General features: G+C 41.6%; 1 long non-coding RNA gene across 2 annotated transcripts; it reads right to left on the minus strand.

Moving 5' to 3' along the window:
- Positions 1-13,336: 13,336 nt before the first annotated feature.
- On the minus strand, positions 13,337-14,956 carry LOC127803978 (uncharacterized). 2 transcript variants are annotated; one of them, XR_008023634.1, is made up of 3 exons: positions 14,537-14,956; positions 14,154-14,205; positions 13,337-13,540 (listed from the first exon to the last, which is right to left on the minus strand). It is a non-coding gene; the product is annotated as an uncharacterized LOC127803978 (long non-coding RNA). The 2 variants fall into 2 exon arrangements; XR_008023635.1 differs by having other exon boundaries at positions 14,311-14,956.
- Between the last annotated feature and the right edge of the window lie 6,007 nt (positions 14,957-20,963).

Raw genomic sequence — 20,963 nt, forward strand, 5'->3', positions numbered from 1 at the left:
AATTTAATTAATTAATAAAAGTTATTATGAGAATGGGAAGTCCATCCGAGAAAGGGTTTTGGATTTATGGAGTCTCCTAGTTGTATTAGGAGAATGAGATGCCCTAGGGTTGCTCTCTTTCTCTCTCTCTATATATATATCTTCCCATAGCATTGAGTTTCTTCACGCCGTGGAGATTAGAGATCGCATAGAAGAAGGAAATAAGCCAAGAGCTATTGCAGTAACAGTGAGTAGCATTCGAGTTCGATCAGAGAGTTTAAGGCAAGTATTCCATCCTTGTAATCCATTCTTACGAGATTATAGTTCAGTGATACCCTCAGTTGATTCAAGATTCTTAGTGTAATTCAGATTAATACAGTCAGTATGTATGTATATATTTTTCATGCATATACAGTGAGTTCAAGCTTTGCATAGAAGGCTCTCGGGAGATTATTGAGTCAATTAAGAAGATCATAAGGAAAGTATCATTCTCCTGTAATCCTTTCTTACAGGTCTTGATTTAGTTGATATCAGATTTCCAGAATTGAATCAGTTCCAGTGCATGTATATATATATATGTGCGTTACAGTGAGTTATTTCAGTTCAGTGCATGTTTATATATGTATTTACTTGCGTACAGTGAGTACCAGCCAGTTCATGTATATTCCTTGCAATGTTTACATTAGTTATGATCAGTAAATCATCCCTCAAGTTGTTTATATATCAATTGGGATTGTTCTCCCAATATTTCTTTTGGAATGGTGTAGTGAAGCTAAGTTTTGATTCAAGTTATGATCTCTGTTATCGTAAGCTTTATATCTGATAAGAATCCAGTCATTCAAATAAGCCTTGTGTCATTCGAATGAGTTTCAAAGCATCCGAATAAGTTTCAGTGCTATCGTAATATTTTTCCCTTATAATGTATCAGTCATTTGAATGAGTGCCTTGTCATTCGAATGAGTCCTGAGATATCGTATCATTCGTATGAATTTTTGAGGTTTTTAAACTGTCATTCGAATGAGCCTTGTTGTCATTCGAATGAGCCCTTGAAGATGTGAGTAAGTTGTTGCTTTGTATAGCTTAGCATTCGAATGAGCCTTCTTGTCATTCGAATGATCTTCAAATTGATTCGAATAAGGTTACTGTTGCATTCGAATGAGTCGAGTTTTGCCAGTTCAAAAGTTGGAAATTTTCAAAATTCATTCGAATGAATTTGAGAGTCATTCGAATGAGTCCCAGATCAGATCCGAATAGCCTTTGAATATCATCTATCATTCGAATGAGCCTTCTGTCATTCGAATGAGTCTCTGTCATTCGAATTAGTTTTCTGCCATTCGAATGAGCTTGCTGAAATCCTTTTTTCATTCGAATGGGCTGCTTTTTCATTCAAATTACCCCCTTAGACTTTCTCAATCACCCAAATAGTATCAAATGACATCCAAATAGCTTCCAATAAACTCTTGATTCAAGTCTTAAATTTAGTATGAATATTTAATTATTCAAATATTGAATTTTTATGCCAAGATATCATAAAATCCAATATGCCATGCCTATACTTAGAAATTTCAGAATATTTGAATCTCAATATTTCTAGTAAAAATCATATACCATGTTTAGCAGTTCATTATGACATGATCAGCATTATTTTGTGAGATTATGTGCATACACATTGTATGAGCATTGAGCATGACTTATGTGGAGCACTAGATATCGTGTGCCAGCATTTATATGAGCATTGCATTATGCGCGCCAGGCAGCTTGTCCACGGGGATCCCACTAGTATCAGTATAATTATATCTCAGTTATGAGTTGCTCGCCTGATGTCGACCAGGGAGCTAGGGGCATATTGCCCAAAGTATGTGCTTACAGTTTTTATGTTTGCAGGACTCAGATCAGTCAGGTATGTGTTACAGTTATGTGGGCCTATGGGCCAAAGTTGCATACCTGCATTTAGTTTACAGCTTATGTACATTACATCTTATAAATGCCATCCAGTGATTATTATATCTCTCAGTACAAGTTCAGTAAATATTTTATCAGTATCGATATTCTTCGATTCAGCTTCAGTTATTCTTTCCAGATTATTACTTGCTGAGCTTTGTAGCTCACCATGTACTCTTCACCATTCCAGGTCCTAGCGGGGGAGTACCAGATGTGAGGCCTAGCAGCAGTATCCAGTAGTGTGTGTACGTGGAGCGGCTCAAGACCAAAGATGTCTGGGAGTTGTTAGTTTGTTAGTTAGTGCTTGATCAGTTTAGATTCATTTTATTTTCCAGTTTAGGGAATTTCCCTTAGATGCAATTATGATTTCAGTTTTTGTTGACTCAGAGTCTTATTACAGTTAATTGATATATACAGTATTGGTATCAGAATTCAGTTATCAGTCAGTTTATTTTATTATCCCCAGTAGCACCTCTTCTCGGGCAGTTCTAGGAGAGGGGGGTGTTACAGTCACGGCCATCTCATAAGAAGACCGGTATGCTTTGACATCGTTTTGATGGGCCTAGACAAAGGTTGCACGTGGGCAATCGTTGGGTATATCGTGAGGCTTATGGAGATGGGTGCATAGCCAAGATGGGACTCGTCTATCCCTTGATAGAGGATGATGTATCTAAGGCGCCTTCGGTGGATATTCACTTTAAATTCATGGCCATGGTAAAAGAGATCAATAAGGAGTTATTGATTCACTTTCTATTAAGTGAAGATATCCGGAAGACTGAAGAAAACTGATGTGATCGTTATCAAGCAACACATCGTCATACTTGAGATCACATAAGATACATTGATGAGATGATCGTATTACACGGTAACCATGCTCGTGAAAGGTTATTTGCGGATTATGAATCCTTCTGAATAATTGGGTAGGTATGATGCCTTGCTAGAGGCCAATTTTGTCTTATGTGTTCGTACCGACACATTGCCAACATATTTGGAAGCCTAATGAGTCATACGCAATAGGCACAGTCCCTGGCTTAAACCAGGAGAGTGGACGTATGGTTAAGTAGGACACTTCGGCAAGAAGTTGTGCCGTCGTAGGTTCTCATGGAAAAAGAACAAATAGACGTAATGACGTCGATATGGCGAGGGGTCGTCATAATGGAAAGAGTTTCGCAATTAATTAAATTAGGAAGGAGTTTCTAATTTAATAATTTTCTATTTGTTGGAGTGGCAAATAGGAAATAAAATATATTTGGACTAAATTGGATTTGGGCCAAATATTAAAATAAATATTATATTTGGACTAAATTAGATTTGGGCCAAATATTATATATTATATTTGGACCAAATTAGATTTGGGCCAAATATTAAATAAAATATATTTGGGCTTGAATTAGATTTGGGCCATAATATTTTATTAAACCTATAAAAGGATTGGACCATTTAATTATAATCCTAGTTAGAGTAGAATAAACCCATTTAATTTAAGTTCCTAATTGGACTAAATTAAATGGGCTAGCCCATATCCATTAAGGTTTAAGAAACCCTAGAGCTCCTTATAAATACCCATTTATGGGTTGCTCAAATGACAGGGGGTTTTTGGTGTCGTTTTTCAAGAGTTGAAAAAACGTATTGCCACTCACTCTTTCCCGTTTCTTTTGGCATCAATACGGAGAAGGAGCTAGCACTCCTATTCCGCTCTCCTTGCCAACGGACACGTGCCGCGTATCACGAGTTAGAGGCCAGACGCTTAGACGGCTCGAATCCGCGAATGACTTGATAATCTAAAGGTTAGATTTATTTATTTGTTTGTGAATGATTTGATTTCGACGTTGATCCAATCGCTGGGATCAGGGTAAGGTTTAAAATTTTTGAACTACGCTACTTGGCCCATAGCGATCTTGCTAAACTTTCACTCTGGGATGATGGAAAGATCAGAGCTCTAATTTGGGTTTTGATCAGGTTGAGGAACAAAATATGGATGTGAAGAATAGCATGTGAATAGTGAATTTTGCAATAAAGCTTGATAAGCTTGCAAATCACTAACCTGTTACTGAAGAGCAAGAATGTGAGATACACATCCATAGACAGGATCCTGAATTCGAGCTTGAGCTTCAAATAAGAGTGTCATAACAGCTTCAAACCGGTCACTCTCTGGAAGATGGGAAAGAAGGATAGGGGCATTTCTGGCACCAAAAATGTGGTGGATGGCAACAAAATAAGCAAATCCTTCCTCATGACAAAAATAAGGAGCAAAGATGCAGTGTGGAGTACACTGTCTCCTCAAAACTCGGCAGGTACCGCATAGAAACAGGTCAAAGCTTGGCATGTTGGATCTAAGTTCTGGCTGAGATCTGGACAAATTAGATATAGGTCAGATCTAATGGGTTGAAGGATGGGTCAAACCTGAAGCAGATCAAGTCGGTCGGGTCGGGTTGGGCCGAGTCAGGTCATATCAACCCAGATCTGGCAGCAGTTGTAGAGGCGATGAGGGTGGCTGTGGCGACCGGGTGAGGCCAAGCGGTGGCCAGTGGCTATGTGAGGGAGCTGACAAAGGCGACGGCGTGGCCGGATCTGGCCGACGCGAGGGCCGATTGGGCTAGCCTCGATGGTTGGGAAGAGATGGTGATCAGCGGCTGGGGCACGAAGAAGCCACGCGGTGGCTCGCGGTTGATGGAAGGAACAGGCGTTGGCGGCGATTTTCGAGAAGGCGGTGGCGGCTATCGGAGGTGGTGGTGACGCTCGAGGCCGGTGGTTCTTTGCTCGGTCGATGCGTTTGTAACGCCTCCTCCTCCTTAAAGTTATATGGTAGGTTTACACCTAGTAGTCCAAGAGGCGTTAGGAAACCCTAGCAGTGAAAACAGTGGATCGAACCTGCTGAAATATTTGTAGGGTTCCCATGCATGCCAAATATGCACAAACCTTTCCTTAAGACAACATATAAGTCTAGCATAACAAAAGAAGTACAGTCTTTGAGTAGTTACAACATTTATGAAATAAGGTTACATATAATGACAAAAAGTATTTAAATGTCCACAGACTCTTTTCCATGTGCCTCGCTCGCTTTCTTAGTCCCTGGCATATCAAACATACCTGGAACGCAGAGCATTCCAAGGGCATAAACCCAAGTTAGATTACTAGAATCCAAGTGAGATGTTCTCAAGAGATGAATAGCTCATGTATGAAAATGCAAGTATGCAAAAATGAAACCCCCTTTGTGGAAGCCATGCCAGGGTGTTGCAATCACCCCCGCGCATGCCATGCTCACCTCAAAACACACATATGTGACTCCGCGAGTCACTCATTGTAACACCCAGTGTTACAGGTGTTAAAAGAATAGGAAAGAAAGTGAGAAAAATTCCAAAAATGCCCTTGAGAAGGTGTTGAATCCTTGAGATTGAGGGTGCCCTATGAGAGGGACATTTTCGTAATTTGGATAGCGAAGTCCAATAAAGGGTAATTTGGTACATTGGAGATAATTCCAAGGTGGAATTGAATATGGAAGTGAATTAGTTCCCATTTTACATTATGTGGAAATAAATGGGATTGAAAATTCACAAAGGGTGTTTTGGTAATTTTGGAGAGAAATTCCATAAAGGAATTAATTATGAGAAAAGGAGGAAATTAATTATGGGAGTGGAAATAATTAATTGGTATATTTATATGGGGGTGCCACATGGATGGCTTAGATTTAGTCTTGGAAGCCAAGGTTGGTGGCATGGAGTGACACTTGGCAAAGTGGTGTCCAAGATAAATGAAGATCAAATTAATTGCAAAAGCAATTGGAATATGGTCATTCTTGCAATTAATGGGAGACATAATTATGTTGCATAAAAAGGAAAATGCAAAAGAAAAAGAAAATAGTCAAGCATTAATGGGGGAAAATGGGAGACTAAAATAAATGGGAAAGAAAAGCATTATGTCTCTCTAAATTGTCTTTCATATTTAATGTGGTGAAATTAGTCCCAATTAAATAAATGAGAAATGGGATATTTTATGGGATTTGGAGACATGATCCAATGGTTGGGATCAAGCCTTGAAATATGGGGATTTAATAAATGGGAAAAGCCTTGAATTATGTCTTTCAAGGTTGATGGCATGAAAATTTCTCAAATTAAATAAATAGAAAAGAAAAATCTATTTATGGAAAGGAAGACTTGATCCAAGGGTGGAGATTTAATCTTAAAAATCTAATGGTTGAGATGATTCAAGAGAAGTGGCATGGATTGCCACATGTAAAGGGATTTAAATGGTTGAGATCTAGTCTTCAAAAGTAAAAGAAATCTAATGGTGGAGATTAAAGAAAACAAGAGCACATGGATTGTGCTTGTTATGGAGGGCTAGGATGTATTCTTCCAACTTAAGTGAGATCCTAGGGCTAAGATTTATTCTTTCCTTGGAAATAAAATAAGAGAATTAAAGGGGAATTTTGGCTATATAAAGGGAGGTAGAGAAGAAGGCTAAGCTTTTTGGCCAAATGCTTAGAGGAAGAAAGGAAAGAATGGAGAAGAAAGGAAGAAGGAAATGAAGAATGCAAAGGGGTTTCTTGAGAAAGAGCAAAGGGTGAAAGCAATAAAGGCCTCGAAGTAGAAGCATGTGGAAACTTCAAAGAATGGAAAAAGGTAAGGGATAGCCCCATGGGATGGTGGCTTGCAAGTTGTAAGTATGATGCATGAATTCTTTGTGTGCATTGGCATGTTTTTGTGCTAGGACCTATGGCCATAAGGTTGAGTGGGGTAGGGTAGATTAAAGCCTCAAACTAAGGTGGTTGTGAGGATGTGGAAGCCCTAACCATGTTGCATACATGCATTGGCATCACATTTATTTTCATGTTCATACTATTGTCATTGCACCCTTATTGAGCTTAATAGCTCATGAGGTTTTTATCCTCACCATGTAGGTATCTTATGTGCAAGAAGGAAGGGATCTTGGAAGGTTAAGTATGCTTGATGAAATGAAGACCCCAAGGAACTCATGTAATTTAGCTTGGGTTTTGGAAGCCTAAGCATGTTGTAAATTTCTTTTTATTTTTTGATGTATGATGTAGCAAATATATTGTAAAGCTATATTCTTAAAAAAAAAAAAAAGGGGGATTTAAGCATCAAGGGGTTGTGTAAGCTTTGTTGCAAATTAGGGAATGGTTGATGTATGTTGTGGAAGCATTAAGAATTTTGTTTAAGCCTTATTTGTGGAGAAATAAAGGTAAATTTGAAGAAAAGTGAGGTATTTCATTTATTTTAATTTCTGGAAAAAAAAAAAAGAAATTGGGTTTGGAAGCCCCAAGAAAAAAAAAAAGGAAGAAGAAGAGAAATGAAGAAGGCAGCAGTGGGCTGCTGCATCAGCAGCAGGCTGCAGGCGGCCAGGCGGGCTCGCAGGTGCGCGCGGGGGAGCGCGCGGCCGCTGTTGGGGCTAGCCCGCGCGGCCGCGGGCTGCGGCCGGGCCCAGGGAGGGCCCAGCCGGCCGTGGGGCCCGCGCGAGGAAGAAAAAAAAAATCCAAAAAAAAAAAATTTTGGGGATAAAGGGGGAATGATAGGGCTCAAATTTTGGGAGATTTTGGGTTATGGAAAAATTTATAAAATCCCCCGAAGGAGTCCCCGAGCGATGAAATGTTGGAAACTTGGAGGATTTTTTTTTTTTTTAGTATGAGTTTTCCCCTTAGTCTAGCCCGGTGTTAAGAAATATCTTGAAGCCGGCGTAGCGGGTTATTTCTTCGTTATAAGGAACTCGTGAGGTCCTAGGGTGTTTGTGAATCCTGGGATTTAGCGAAGGGAAGGACGAACCTAGTTCCCACCTAGGGCGTTTCGTCTTGAAACATGGTCCCCCCTTCGCCAAAGGCCGGGCAGGTGGACAATACGGGTGATTGTTCACGAGTAACACCTGTAAGTGGGAGCGGGGCGTTACACTCATGGCGGCCACTAGCTTGCCACAAACAACCATTGCCATGAAGTGATGAAATAAGTAAAATTTCATGCCAAACAAAGGAAGTAAGTGAGCATGTCCACATATAACACAAATGAATCAAAGGATGATCAATATGAAGTAAAAAATATGTAGAGAACCACTCACACTTGCTGTATTTCTTGCTGGACCACCGATTCTACGAGTTTAAACCTTATTAAGCTGTAATTTCATATAGTTTGAGTCACCAAACTAAAATATTTTTACATAGGATTGTAGGAAATCATTTAAGGAGCAAACCATAAAAATTATAGAGCAAGAAGCCTAGCCATGTGCCCTCACATGCCACCAGAAGGATGGCCACGCGCAGCTGTGGCAGGCGCGTGCGTTACACGTGCCGAGCCCCTGGTTCTTACGGATTTTATTTTCGATGTTTAAAACGGCCATAACTTCTTCATTTTAACTCTGATTCGACTTCCGCTTGAACCTACGGACTCCCCTTTCAGAGTACTACGACACTACAAAAAGAAAAGTGGCTTAAATTTTTGGTTTCTCCTCCATTTTTGGTGTTTCCTCAATCTGGTCTCCCTATTTGGCTTCTTTTGCTTTCTTTCTTTGGATTCTTCTTTCCTTTGATTTTTCTCTCCCACTTTTACTCTACGTGGCCCTCCTTTCTACCCCTTTTATAGTCCTTTATCCCATGCTTCAAGATTGCTCTTATCTTCTTAGGTTGGCTATTTTCTACCCTAGTAATGATGGCTAACTTTGAAAACTTTACCATTTGATTCTTTCTTCTTTTGAAAGCTTTTATTCTTCCAATCTCATTCCTCCATTTTCCCCTTTCATGGATTTCAAAACAAACCTTCTTATCTTCATCTTTTAGAGAACCAATAGAATTCTTCCAAATCTTTCTTACTTTGAATTTAGGGTGTAAGTAATTAATGCTTTAAGACTTTTAGGTTATCCTTCCAATCCCATTTCTCCAACACAAAAATTCTTAAATAAGCATTTATAATTACAATTATTCCTATTGTTGGAGAAGTTATCCCTTCTTATTTGCATTTAGATCCTTAAAGCCATTTCCATTTGCACTTAAATCCAAGACTTTCATTAAAACACACTTCATTACATCATCCATCCTTTACATTTAAATTTTGGGGTATTATAGCGTTGTAGAGGAGGAAGGAAGGGGAAGAAGAAGATTCAGGAGAAGAATGAGAAGGAAGGAAGAAATGGGGAAAAATATATATATATATTTATATATATAAAAAAAATCCCAAAAATGTGGGAGAATCCTAGAAAAATAGGAAATGGAGATTTACTAATATTCCAGAGATTTTGGCGAAAACAAAAAAGTTTAGGCACATGTTTCGAGGTAGTGCATGAAAATTGAGATGGTGTACAGGGATTGAGGTGATGCTTGAGAATCGAGGATTTGCATGCATTTCGAGGCTAGAGCACGCATACCGAGGAAGCTTGAGAGGCTAAGTCAAGAGTGCTTTGAGGCTTAAGATGAAGTGACTTGTGAGAATTTTGAAGTTGACATGCAAATCGAGATGATGCACGTATTTTAAGGCAAGACACGAATATCGAGGTAGCCCGATAAGCTTTAGAATATGAAGATTGTAGCATAAACGAAGATGATTGAGACTAGGTTGGTAATCTTGGCTAAAAAGTCGTTACAAGGATGTTGGTGTAACCATGATAGCTTGAGGTGGTGGATGTGGGAATAAAGGCTAGAAGTCATGTTGTGGGTGTGATGTAAGCAGTGACGGACCCGAGCCATGCTGTTGGGAACTAGTGTTGGGACCGAGTGTGTCCTTGTGGGAGCAGCCCAGTTGTGAGACTAGGTGACGACCCACAGGGTGCATAAGGGCAACACAGTGATTGTGCAAGTGGACAGGAACCGAAGACCTATAGTAAGCACGATAGGCATGACATGGGTTGTGGTTAAAGGTTCCATAACCAAATGGCAAAATGGTAGGACCATTCACTCATTGTAGGGCTTGACAACCAAGAAAAAGCCTAGTAAGGTAGAAATTGAGGACCGGGTGCAACCTATTTAAGAGGGGTTGCCCAATGAGAATTCTTAGGTAGCGGTAAGTGGCCTTAGTTGACAAGTGGCATCGGCTAATAGGAAAAGCCTTAGTATCTTTGTTGAGCATGAAAAGAATTCATAGTTAGGAGAGTGGTATGGTACGTACTTCGTTAAGCTCGAGGTGTGGATTCGGATAGTGCACGTTATCAGTTAAAGCGTGAAATTACCCATTAGGATGAAGTATGGGTATGTGGATTATGCTTGAGTCGTAGAGATAAGTGAAGCTTGGCTGGTCAAGGTAGCAGACCATGTATAAAATGGTCGAGTATGGCTAAAGGAGCCAGATGGTTGCTTCCCATATAGTGCTAGCATAGTGATAGTCAATCGGCAATGAGATGTTGCCATGAGGATCGACTTAAGCTATACATGCATATGATTAATGATGAAATAACATGGGTGAATGGGTGTTAATGTGTTTAGTGGGTACTAGAAGTGACACTGCTGCGATTGATCAGTGCTAATACGTTGCCGTGTGTGTAATCAGCGTAAAAATTGTGGTCATACGGGTTCGACATGGGAAATGTTGCCATGTGCGATTGGTGTAAAATCATTATTGAATGATCAGTGATGCAGTGTTGACTAGATTGATTGGCATTATTGTACTATGGTCTTGGTTTGATGTGGGAAAAATGGGAAGCTGATTGCAAGGTGCTGCAAGGAGATAGTTGAAATCCATCAAGAAGATGAGTATTAGTGTAGTAGTTGCATGTTATGACTAGCAGCTAGTTGTGGGTTTCAACGGGAGGCTAAAGTGGCATCAGTAGGTGAATATCCTCGGGAATTAAAGGATCGGTAACTTAAGCAGAAGCTTAAGTGGTGGTAACTTGAGCAAATGATGAAGCTGTTGAAAGTAAAGCATGATCGCTACGGGGCAAACAACATATTTCAAAATTTTTGAACTTACCCCGATCCCGATGATTGGATCAACGTCGAAATCAAATCATTCACATACAAATAAATAAATCTAACCTTTAGATTATCGAGTTGTTCGCGGATTCGAGCCGTGCAAGTGTCCGGCCTCTAACTCGTGATACGCGGCACGCGTCCTTTGGCAAGGAGAGCGGAATAGGAGTGCTAGCTCTTTCTCCTTTGTGCGGCTTGTGTATGGACGGAAAAAGAACTCCCTCATTTCGTATTGATGCCAAAAGAAACGGGGAAGAGTGAGCGGCAATACGTTTTTTCAACTCTTGAAAAACAACACCAAAAACCCCCTGTCATTTGGGCAACCCATAAATGGGTATTTATAAGGAGCTTTAGGGTTTCTTAAACCCTAATGGATATGGGCTGGCCCATTTAATTTAGTCCAATTAGGAACTTAAATTAAATGGGTTTATTCTAGTCCAACTAGGATTATAATTAAATGGCCCAATCCTTTTATAGGTTTAATAAAATATTATGGCCCAAATCTAATTCAAGCCTAAATATATTTTATTTAATATTTGGCCCAAATCTAATTTGGTCCAAATATAATATTTAATATTTGGCCCAAATCTAATTTAGTCCAAATATAATATTTATTTTAATATTTGGCTCAAATCCAATTTAGTCCAAATACAATATTTAATTTAATATTGGGTTCAAATCCAATTTAGTCCAAATATTAATTTAAGCTCAAATATATTTTATTTCTTATTTGCCACTCCAACAAATAGAAAATTATTAAATTAGAAACTCCTTCCTAATTTAATTAATTGCCATTTTAGGAAACTCTTTCCATTATGACGACCCCTCACCGTATCGACATCATTACGTCTATTTGTTCTTTTTTCATGAGAATCTACGACGGCACAACTTCTTGCCGAAGTGTCCCACTTAACCATACGTTCACTCTCCTGGTTTAAGCCAGTGACCGTGCCTATTGCGTATGACTCATTAGGCTTCCGAATTATGTTGGCAATGTGTCGGTACAAACACATAAGACAAGATTGGCCTCTAGTAAGGCATCATTCCTACCCAATTATTCAGAAGGATTCATAATCCGCAAATAACCTTTGATATGCCCTGCAAACTTGGAGTATTACAAGACCTAAAAAATTCGTGATACATGGACATGAAGCCCAAAGGCTTAACGGGTTGTAGGAGATCAAGGAAATAAGCCGAAGGAGCAAGAGGTCGAGCCGAGACCAAGTAGGGAGGGCCCACTCGGTTATGCCGAGTGGGTATGACACTATTTTGGTTTTTTAGACATAACTTTCTCATATAAGCTCCGATTGAAATGATTGAAAGTCCTATGGAAAGATAAGAGAATTATATACAACTTTTATGTTTTGAGTTTTAAGAGATTCGAGCTGAATCAAGGTGTAAATTGGGCATGAAGTTGATGCACCTGCACTGCTAAGGCTCAGAGTCAAGTATTGAAGGAAGATGGACTCGAACCAAGACAAAAGCCAAAAAGAAGTCATGAACTAGTGGCCCCCCACTCGGTCATGGGGAGACCAAATTTCCCTTACTTTTCATGACCCACTCGGTTATGCCGAGTGGGTACGAAACTGCATTAGTTTTTTTACCGTCACTTTCTTATACAAGCTCTGATTGAGCTGATTCAAAGTCCTATGGAAAGATAAGAGACTTATCTACAACTTTTGTGTTTTGAGTTTTGAGAGATTCGATCTGAATCAATGTGAAAATTGGGCTTGAAGTTGAGATATGGGAACCACTCAAAACCGAGCCAAGGAAAAGGGCAAAAGAAGGCATGATCGGGTGGCCCCCCACTCGGTCATGACCGAGTGACCCCCCACTCAGTCATGGTTAAGTGGACTTGGGCCAATCTCTCCTCTTTTCCCTCTCGAATGGGCCACGAAATTATCAAAATGGGCCGCGAGATTCTCACCCTAATTCTCGCACGTCTTCTCTCTCTCCTCCACTATAAATATGAGACAATGCCTTCATCACAAGGTACGCAATTTTGAGTTATTGAAGCATCATTTCATATTTTCTCGAGATTTGATTGAAGCATCGGAGGGTTTACGTGGGGACCCCCACCTGAGTCCTAACGGTACTCTCGTTTTGTAGGCTACTCGTCGCCCTCAGGTCACTCGATCAACAAGGCCACTCGTCGCCCTCAGATCACTCAGTCACCAATGCCACTCATCATCCTTAGGTCACTTGGTCAATAAGACCACTCGTCACCCTCAGGTCACTCGGTCACCAAGGCCACTCGTCACCCTCAGGTCACTCGGTCACCAAGGCCATTCGTCACCCTCAGGTGTAACACTCCAAATTTCTTGAGCGTGTTATAATTTAGGATTTCAGGAATATAAAAATTTTTCATATAACAATAGCTGTCATACATCACACAATATCCCAAAAACCCAAATTTACACCTTCTCAGCTTAACAAACCCAATAATCGAATAGCTCAGATAGGCGTTAAAATCTTGAATGCAGAAGATAGATCGAACCTGATATGGTTCACAACCATAATACTTTATTTATCATAAAATTGTTCAAGACGTTTACAAAATGAATTACATGGACATCATCTCTCGCAAGATATAACTGAACGTCTTAAACATATCCAAGACATACATAGGTTCGCATATAAATGAAAATATTCTAAACATGCTATAGACAGCAAATTAAACTTATTCTTCAGCTACCTCCTTTCCTTTAAAGCCGCTCGTCGAACCTGGAACGTTTGAATATTCCAGGGACATAGTCCAATTAGAAGATGAATCTTCTAGTGAGAAACTCCAAAAACAGTTTATATCGATGCATGATCAGGTATAAAATGTATGAGGAAACAACGAGAACTACTCCGAAGTGCCTCGTGAACACGTTAGCCTCCTCCAACGAGAGCTTTCTCAATGGCGCACGCATAGCGCCTCTCGGGAGGTCCCTAACCATGTCACTTTGGCCCGACTTCATAGCACTCATGCAAGCACCACATCCGTTGTTCCTTAAGCTCACGGTCTTCCCCACGAGAGCTTTCTCGATGGCGCACGCATAGCGCCTCTCGGGAGATATCCGACTTTTGCCCTCGGCCAACAACAGATAGGTACAACAGTATGGCCACACGAATTTTATAAATGCAACAGTTAAAAAAGCCAACAACATATATTTTTTAGAAAAGTACAGTTCATATATGCAACATGATTTCACGTAAGAGAATAACAAGCGTTTATGTGTAAGAACTTCACGAAACACGTCTCATGCAATAGAAGTCTCTCATAAGAGAATAAAAAATAGGATTTGGAGTATAGGAGTCTCACGGAGTCTCACAGAGTCTCACGGAGTCTCACCTTATTGAGTTATCTCTTCGACGATATAATTTATAGCAAACGGCCTAGGTTTCTGCAAAAAATATGTATTTTGGTAAATCTAACCTCAAATATTTTTACACATAGTTGAAGGGTATTAAAGTAGGGGTATAACTGAAAACTTTCATGTAAAAAGGACCTTTCACGCGCCCTCACGCGCCCCAAGAAGGCTGGCCACGCGCCCCCACGCGCAGCCATTATTTGGCGCGTGTAACTCACGCGCAGGCACCAGATTCCGAACAGCAACGTGTCGGTTTGGTATTTCGGCCATATCTCCCTCGTTTTAACTCCGATTCGACCCCCGTTTGAACCTACGCAACCCTATCTTCCCCCTCTACAAGATTATCAAAAAAAATTGGACTTACCTCACCTTTTTATTGACTGATTTTGGTGAATTCCGGCGAAGACCCGCAACTCCGACGAGGCTCGTTCTCCGCCGCTTCTTCGCTGCTTTCTTCCCCGCCTTCTTGCCGAACCTCCTTCTCTCTCTCTAGAGTAAGCTCCTCCTCTTAGAGTGCTTAACTCCTCAAATTTGTTTGGAATGGTTTGAGAGCAACTCAAGGTGCCTATTTATAGAATCCTTCAACCAATGGTGTTATGCCACTTGTCACAATCTTAGCCATGGACTCCAAAGACTCAAAGCCATAATTGAGTGGCTTTTGAAATCCAAAACTAGAATTAATCCATCTTTTGAAATCCAAGCTAAAACCCTAAACTTCTTTCAAATAACACTTTGGCCCATATTTCAAGTTTTCAACTTTAACATTTCACCACCTAAGCTCATAATTTCATCATTCTTTCGTTTCGATAATTTCTCTAATTAGAATTATACCCTCAAACATCAAATTTATCGAGATACTTAAAATCCCAGAATTATTAACTCAAAATTACTCAATATATACGATTTTTCGGAAGCCCTTTACCATTATTCGGTATTTTTAGGTTATAACTTAGCTTAACCGAAAACCATTTCTGATTTGATTTCTTTCAGTGCAATAAGTCTCACCTCGAGACGCTCGTTAAAATTATACCTTTGTCCTTAGGTATCTAAGCTCTAGGGCACTCCCTGCGACTGATTCGGTCACTTGTTGCCATTTCAAACATATTTTTCGGTATTTTAACTCACTTATAATACGTGGAAATTTCACGAAAATATAGGGTGTTATATTCTCCCCCCCTTAAGAGAATTTTGTCCTCGAAATTTGAAATATACTCAAATTGATTGAAGGTTAAATAATTATGGCATTCTGGAATACAATTTCTGGAAAAAAAATTTCCTACTCTATTTCCATTTCCTCGAACAAATGAGGATATTTCTTCCTAATTGTTTCCTCAAGTTCCCACGTTGCCTCGTCATCCGAGTGCTTTCCCCACTGAACCTTCACTAACGGAATCTCTTTATTTCGCAACACTTGAGTCCGACGATCTAAAATTGCTCCAGGTGACTCCGGGTAGGTCAAGTCATCCCTTAGTTCAATTGTCTCCACTCGAACTCCGAGGGTTGGATCTGGCACATGCCTTCGAAGTTGGGAGACGTGGAACACATTATGAATCCCAGACAAGCTAGTTGGAAGCTCCAATCGATAGGCCAAAGGTCCGACTCTTTCCACAATCGGATATGGTCCTATATACCTTGGCTTCAGCTTTCCTTTACCGCTTCCACGCGTCACCAAATGCTGGGGCGACACCTTGAGATACACTAGATCTCCCACCTCGAACTCTAGATCCCTTCTTCTTTGATCTGCGTAAGATTTTTGTCGGCTTTGCGCTGCTCGGATCCTCTCTTGGATTACTCGAATCTTATCGGTAGTCTGTTGCATAAGCTCGGGCCCCAACATCTGTCGTTCCCCTACTTCGGTCCAACAGATAGGCGACCGACACTTCCTTCCATACAAAGCCTCATAAGGAGCCATCCCAATGCTGCCATAGTAACTATTGTTGTACGCGAATTCTACCAATGGCAGATGCTCCTCCCAATTCCCTCCAAAATCAAGGGCACAGGATCTCAACATATCTTCAAGCGTTTGAATTGTCCTCTCTGATTGCCCGTCAGTCTGGGGATGATAAGCCGTACTCAATTTTAGCTGAGTCCCCATGCATTCCTGCAAACTCTCCCAAAACCTTGAGGTGAACCTTGGGTCCCGATCTGAAACTATACTTACCGGTGCACCATGGAGTCGTACAATTTCCTTCACGTACTGCTCTGCAAATTTTCGTACCGATTGATCCATCCTCGTAGGCAGGAAATGGGCTGACTTTGTCAACCTGTCTACCACCACCCAAATGGCATCATTTCCCCTTCGGCTCTTTGGAAATCCTGTCACGAAATCCATCGTGATATGTTCCCATTTCCACTCGGGAACTTCCAAAGGTCTCATCAACCCTGCAGGTTTCTGGTGCTCAATCTTTACCCTTTGGCATATATCGCATTGTGCCACTCTCCTTGCCACGCTGGCCTTCATCCCAGGCCACCAGTAGATTTCTCGAAGATCTCGATACATCTTCGTGGCTCCTGGATGCACGGTATACTTAGCTCTATGGGCTTCATCCAAAATTTTCTGCCTCAACTCCCGAAGGTTTGGCACGTACACTCTACCCCGAAACCTGAGAATGCCATTTCGCATCTCAAAATCTGAACTCTTGGGCTGGCCTTGCTCGTCTACCCATAGACGTATACGCCGGTCACTCCCACTAGCCTCCCGTATTTCGGTCTCCAGATCCAGTTGAACTGCCAGGCCAGCTACTAGGACAGAAGATCCCTTCGGTACTACACTCACCGTCATCAGGCTAAAAGCCTCAATCAACAGCCACTCCTGGGCCATCAACCCGGCCATAACAGTAGGCACAGTCCTACTCAAAGCATCAGCTACCACATTGGCACGCCCCGGGTGATACAAGATGGTGCAGTCGTAGTCCTTCAGGAACTCCATCCAGCGTCGCTGCCTCATGTTCAACTCTTTCTGCGAGAACACATACCTTAGACTTTTGTGGTCTGTGAATACATCGAACGTCTCTCCATATAGGTAGTGCCTCCATAGCTTCAGAGCATATACCACCGCTGCCAGCTCCAAGTCATGTGTTGGGTAGTTCACTTCGTGTCTCTTCAATTGGCGTGATCCATATGCGATCACCTGACCATGCTGCATCAATACACAACCCAAACCAACCTTCGAGGCATCGGTGTATACAACATATCCACCGGGCCCACTAGGCATTGCCAGAACAGGTGCCGAGGTCAGTCTGTCTTTGAGCTCTTGAAAGCTTTCCTCGCACTTGGCAGTCCATTCAAACTTGACCTCCTTTCGTATGAGCTTCGTCATAGGTGCAGCTATCTTCGAAAACCCTTCCACGAATCTTCGATAGTAGCCTGCCAATCCCAAAAAGCTTCGTACTTCGGTCACACATGTCGGCTGCTTCCATCCTCGAACAGCCTCAATCTTAGCTGGATCCATTGAGATTCCTTCGGCTGAGATCACATGCCCAAGAAATGCCACTTGGGAAAGCCAGAACTCGCACTTCGAGAACTTGGCATACAATTGGTGTTTCCTGAGGGTTCCTAGCACTATTCTCAAGTGCTCCTCGTGGTCACTTTCATTTGAAGAATACACCAATATATCATCTATGAAGACGATCACAAATCGATCCAGGTAGGACTTGAATACCCTATTCATAAGATCCATAAATGCTGCTGGAGCGTTAGTTAATCAGAATGGCATTACAAAGTACTCAAAATGGCCATACCTCGACAGAAATGCCGTCTTCGGAACATCATCTGGTTTAATTCTCAGTTGATAATATCTGGATCTCAAATCAATCTTCGAGAACACCTTTGCTCCCTGTAGTTGATCAAACAACTCGTCTATCCTTGGAAGTGGATACTTGTTCTTTACCGTGGCCTTATTTAGCTGACGGTAGTCAATGCACATCCTTAGACTCCCGTCTTTCTTCTTTACAAATAGTACTGGTGCGCCCCATGGCGACGTGCTTGGCCTAATGAACCCCTTATCAGTCAACTCCTGCAGCTGACTCTTTAATTCTTTCATCTCCGCCGGAGCCATTCGGTATGGCGGAATTGATATCGGCTGGGTTCCTGGCACTAACTCAATTGAGAACTCAATTTCCCGGGGTGGAGGTAGTCCTGGTAACTCTTCTGGAAACACGTCATCATATTCTCGTACTACTCGCACCTCATTGAGTTTCGGTACCTCTCTTTCTTCTAACTGAGCATAAGCTATGAATCCATGAGCTCCTCGGCTCAACAACTTTGCTGCCTTCATTGCCGAAATCATCTTTATGACCTCGGGGTCGCCTTGTCCCCGAAATTTAACCCACCCTCCCTTGGGTTTTCTTATGGTCATTATCTTCCTACGACAGTCTATATTGGCGTCATATTTGGACAAGAAGTCCATCCCCAAGATTATGTCAAAGTCATATACTTCTAACAGAATCAGATCAGCCTGGAACCAAACATTACTCAGGCTAATTTCACATCCCCTCACCATTTCTGAGGATTTTATACTTTTTCCCATAGGTGTCGAAATCACCATAAGACACCCCATAGACTCGGTTTCTACTCTCAAACTCCCAGCCAAAGCATGTGATATAAAAGAATGAGTAGACCCTGGATCTATCAATGCATGCACAGGAGTATCCAAAATGAAGAGAGTACCTTGGATAACTGCAGGATTCGCCTCTACGTCCTCCTTGGTCAAGTTATAAACTCGTCCCTGTCTGGTCCCTTTTCCCTCTTCAATCTTTAGTGGCTGCTCTTTCTTCTTCGGGCAATTCCTCGAGATGTGCCCGTACTGGTTGCAATTGTAGCAGATCACGCTCACTGGTGTTGCTGCTATAGCTTTACCTTCTTGGACCATTCCCTTCGAGCAATTTCTGGAAGTATGCCCGGGTTGTCCACAGGTGTAACAGACAATACTTTGGCCATCGCACCTCTTGCCCGGGTGCCTCTTCTTGCATTTAAAGCACGCCTTGCCCTTTTTCACGATCTTCCCATCCCGAGGTCCCATAGTTGAGTGAGATTTCTCTGATTGTCCACCAGCTTGAATCGTCGTGGCCTTTAGTTCTGCTACCCGCGTCATATTCTCCTCGGCGGTCATAGCCTTGAAAACTATGTCTGCATAAGACTCCACATGGACCAGGCTCATCAGCTGTTGAAATTCAATTCGCAAGCCTTGTAGGAATTTTCGTCCCTTCTCCACATCGTCCATCCCGTACAGCGGCATATACTTGATTAACCGCAAAAATTCAGCCTCGTATTGAGCCACAGACATATTTGGCCCTTGGCGTAAGTTCATGAACTCTCGAGCTCTAGCCAACTTCCAGCAAGTGGGAAAGAATTTCCCATTGAATAATTCCTTAAATCGTTCCCATGACATCTGGGGTGCCTCCCCCAATTCTACATCTGTCGCCGACCCTTGAGATCCCGTCCGGTTAGGTATCGCTCGCTGCATAGACCTCCACCATTGGGCAGCTTCCTCTTCCAGCATATAGGTCACACACTCGACCTTGTCCTCATTCAAGATTCTCAATCTTTGTAGGATCTTCTCGGTCTAGTCCAACCAGTATTCACTGATTGCCGGGTCATCTGCTGGTTTTCCTCGAAACACTGGCGGATTTTGTCGTAGATACCTCTCCAAGGAGTCTACTCTTCTTTGCTCGGGCTGCAACTCCAAAATTCGCCCAGCCATTCCTTCAAGGATTCTTTCAATCCTATCTATCCGGCCTTCACCGAGGTTAGCTCGTGCATCTCTTTGACCTTCCACACCACCTCCTGGGTGCGGGTTGGTGTTGCTTTCTTCGCCATTGCCTCTCTCGCGCCTGTTCCTTCTTGTATTCACCATCTAGCAAGAAGACAGGGCGGTCTATTAAATCATCGTGGCACGGTTCAATTCAAATTGAATAAGCAACAAGAGTATGCCACTAAATATTTTAAAAATCCTAACCTAATTCCTAAAACTTACGGTGGCTTTACTCATCTAGCCACATGCGAACTTTTCCTTAGGTTCGCTCTGATACCAACTGTAACACCCCAAATTTCTTGAGCGTGTTATAACTTAGGATTTCAGGAATATAAAAATTTTTCATATAACAATAGTTGTCATACATCACACAATATCCCAAAAACCCAAATTTACACCTTCTCAGCTTAACAAACCCAATAATCGAATAGCTCAGATAGGCGTTAAAATCTTGAATGCGGAAGATAGATCGAACCTGATATGGTTCACAACCATAATACTTTATTTATCATAAAATTGTTCAAGACGTTTACAAAATGAATTACATGGACATCATCTCTCGCAAGATATAACTGAACGTCTTAAACATATCCAAGACATACATAGGTTCGCATATAAATGAAAATATTCTAAACATGCTATAGACAGCAAATTAAACTTATTCTTCAGCTACCTCCTTTCCTTTAAAGCCGCTCGTCGAACCTGGAACGTTTGAATATTCCAGGGACATAGTCCAATTAGAAGATGAATCTTCTAGTGAGAAACTCCAAAAACAGTTTATATCGATGCATGATCAAGTATAAAATGTATGAGGAAACAACGAGAACTACTCCGAAGTGCCTCGTGAACACGTTAGCCTCCTCCAACGAGAGCTTTCTCAATGGCGCACGCATAGCGCCTCTCGGGAAGTCCCTAACCATGTCACTTTGGCCCGACTTCATAGCACTCATGCAAGCACCACATCCGTTGTTCCTTAAGCTCACGGTCTTCCCCACGAGAGCTTTCTCGATGGCGCACGCATAGCGCCTCTCGGGAGATA

The sequence above is a fragment of the Diospyros lotus genome, chromosome 6 (genome assembly GCF_014633365.1).
Source record: "Diospyros lotus cultivar Yz01 chromosome 6, ASM1463336v1, whole genome shotgun sequence".
In the NCBI taxonomy this organism is placed as follows: Eukaryota; Viridiplantae; Streptophyta; class Magnoliopsida; order Ericales; family Ebenaceae; genus Diospyros; species Diospyros lotus.